Source organism: Capra hircus, chromosome 9 (genome assembly GCF_001704415.2).
Source record: "Capra hircus breed San Clemente chromosome 9, ASM170441v1, whole genome shotgun sequence".
Classification (NCBI taxonomy): Eukaryota; Metazoa; Chordata; class Mammalia; order Artiodactyla; family Bovidae; genus Capra; species Capra hircus.
Genome location: NC_030816.1, coordinates 31,297,711 through 31,301,192, shown reverse-complemented (window position 1 = coordinate 31,301,192; position 3,482 = coordinate 31,297,711). Strand labels below are relative to the sequence as shown.

The 3,482-nt window shown below is 39.5% G+C and overlaps 1 pseudogene; it reads left to right on the top strand.

Moving 5' to 3' along the window:
• Positions 612–1,471, top strand: LOC102181500 (annotated as a pseudogene).

Genomic DNA, 3,482 nt, shown 5'->3' with positions numbered 1-3,482 from the left:
GAATCCCTTCTTTTCCAGAAACCTCCTATATTCCAATCAAGTCCACTCCTCTAGACAGTCATGGACTCCTTCTTCTGTCTCTGAGGACAATTCACTTTCTCCTTAAACTCATATTTCCATTATACTGACAGCAATGAGTTATCCTTATATTTTTTTCTGGTTCAAAGTCTTTTTGTTGATATTTTATAATGTTTATTATGAACATTTTATTATGTTGATCATTTTTTTATATAAATAAAGGCTTCCCTGGTGGCTCAATGGTAAAGAATCCATCTGACAATGCAAGAGATACAGGTTCGATCCCTGGGTCAGGAAGATCCCCTGGAGAAAGAAATGGCAGCCCACTCCAGTACTCTTGCCTGCAAAATCCCATGGACAGAGGAGCCTAGAGGGCTACAGACCATGGGGTCAAAAAAAGTGTCAGACATATTTAATGACTAAAACAACAACAAAAATATATATGTATACACAGATACATATATATATTTCTGTTCTATATATAAAGTTAGAGCCATATAAATAAAGACAGAGATAGAGAGATTGAGATAATTTTTTTAAGTTTTTCTATGTTAAAAAAAAAATACTATTCTGCCTCTTGCCCATCTTGCAAGATGGTAGATGAAAACACAGAGAAGCTGGATAATAATAAGAAGAAATATAAAGCCAAGAAGGCTGATGCCAGGGCAAGGTTAAGAAGGGTAACCTCAAGCCCAAAACACCTCAAAAGGGGAAATCCCACAACAACCAAAACCCCATCCTAGTCAGAGGAATTGGCAGCTTTTCCCATCTGCTTTGTGTTCCAGCAAAGTCGTGGAAAAGAGGAAGTAATCATAAGCTACATTTAAGATTGAAATTAAAGAGAAATTTCTTTCTACTACACAAAACTAGTTTGGGTGGGGGTGACAGAAATGATGGGATCCAAATGGCTAAGCTTCACCAAACACCTGGATACTGCTTCACTGAAGATGTACCTTGAAAGCTGGTGAGCCTCAGGAGAAAACCCTTTCATCAGATGAGAGGAAGCTGTGAGCTAGCGTCACTCCCAGCACCATTCCAAGCATCCTCACCGGGTACCGCAGAGGCACGACGGTGGTTTTCTTAAAGCAGCTGAGCAGTAGCATGCTGCTCGTGACAGGACCTCTGGTCCTCAGTCGAGTTCCTCTGTTAGAACACACCAGAAACTTGTCATCACCACCTCCACAAAAACTGATGAGTGGTGTGGAAATCCCAAGCATCTCCCTGAGGCTTATTTCAAGAAGAAGCAGCTTCTTAAAGCCCAGACGCCAGGAAGGTAAGACCTTCGATGCAGAGGAAGGGAAATTCAAGCTCACAGAGCGGCACAAGGTTGATCTGAGAGACCGGGACTCACAAATTGCGCCAAAAAATCAAAGCCATCCCTCAGTTCCAGGGCTACCTCCGTTTTGTGTTTCTGTTCACAAATTGGTGTCCTAAATATCTTACAAAGAACTGATACATAGACCCCCAAAAATTATTCTGGGTGGTGTATGTATTATGTTGATCACAAGTATAAAGCTCGTCAACATAATGTAAATATATTGTAAATTTTGTGGATAATGATTAAATACATATACTGTATCAGAAATGAATCTCATAATGAGTTCCACAACCCTGTTTTTATCCCAATTAATTTATGCATCTATGATTTGATAGTACCTGGTGGCTCAGAGGATAAAGCGTCTGCCTACAATGCAGGAGACCCGGGTTCAATCCCTGGGAGGAAGATCTCCTGGAGAAGGAAATGGCGACCCACTCCAGTATTCTTGCCTGAAAAATACCATGGACAGAGGAGCCTGGTAGGCTACAGTCCATGGGGTTGCAAAGAGTCGGACACAACTGAGCGACTTCACTTCACAATGCTAAATTATGACAGTTTTCAGTTATTTCTTTTTCTAATTTTTCATATTTATAGAGGTAAGAGAAAGTGCTTGTTTCATCCACCTAGAGGAAAGAAAAGTTTTGTTAAGGAATGACATTAGCTTCCATAAGGCTAGACTCTCCTTTCTAGTTATATATCAAAATAACAAAGTGATCCATCATCAAAAATTACTTTTAATGCCCTACCTGCTGACAATTTATTTAGGGCCTCCTTCAATTTTGTTGAAAGCCAAGAACTAGAGACCAACTGCCTTGAGAACAGGTTTTATTTTAATTCCATGATAAGAGTAATTCACTTTTCCCCCTTTCAACACCAAGGTTTTTTGAGGTTTTTTTATTGAGTTATCTTATCTTACTGAGTTGTATTTCCAGTTATTCCTTAGTTTATTCCCCAAGTATTTTATACCCTAGGGCAAGATACCCTAAGCAAGATTCACTAGGAGATAAGTTGGCCTTTATTCATAAAAGGAAAAGGTAAATGAGAGCTACCAAAATATTTGGCCCTGGGTAGATCCATTTTAAAAGAGCACAGAGTAAGATGAGTCTCCTAAACATTACATGTGCCTACATACCCGTTAGAACGTCTACATACTCTCCAAGAACGCACACATTCCAATTTGAATGTCATTGCACTAAAGAGCCCACGTGATCTAGCCTGTATCTACTTTCCAGTCTCAATTCAAATCTTTCTCTCACTCATGCTTTCACTTCCTCTGGGTCATTGATATGATGTTCCTGCTGCCTGAAAGCTATTTTCTCAGACATCACCCCTAACTATCCAAATCATAATAGTTTTCTCAGTTCTCTCTCTCTCTCTCTCTCTCTCTCTCACACACACACACACACACACACAGTTCTGTATTCTTCTTTCTCTTAACACTTATTACAAACTGCCATCAGATAATTATTTGTATTTATTTAAGTAGCTCACTAGACCAGTGCCTAATGTGGTCCCTTACCAGGATCTTTAGCTTCAATTGAGAACTTGATAGAAATGCAAAGTCCCAGGGCCCACACCATACCTAATGAATGAGAAATTCTGAAGCAATCTGTAGTTTATTAAGTCTTCCAGGTATCTCTGATGCTGCTAAAGCTTGAGAAACCCTGTGCTAGATCATAATCTGCATGAAGGAAGAGCATACGTCAGTTTTTTCATCACTGTATACCTAGAATTTTGCCCAGTGGCTGGTATATAAGAAATGTTTTGTAAATTTGTATTGTTGAATAAACTCAAATCAAACAAAAATTTGCCCACAGTAAGGGATATAGTATGGCTTATATGCAAAACTAAAATAAATGATACAAGAGAACTTATTTACAAAACAGAAACAGACCCCAAGACTTAGAAAAGGAACTTATGGTTACCAGAGGGGAAGGGTGGGAAAAGTGATAGTACTGGAGTTAGGGATCAACATGCACACACGGCTGTATTTAAAATGGACAAGCAACAAGGGCCTACTGTATAGCACAGGCTACGCTGTCAACGTTAGGTGGCAGCCTGGATAGGAGGAGAGTTTGGAGGAGAATGGACACATATATGTGTATGACTGAGTCACTTTGCTGTCCACCTGAAATTATCAGCTACT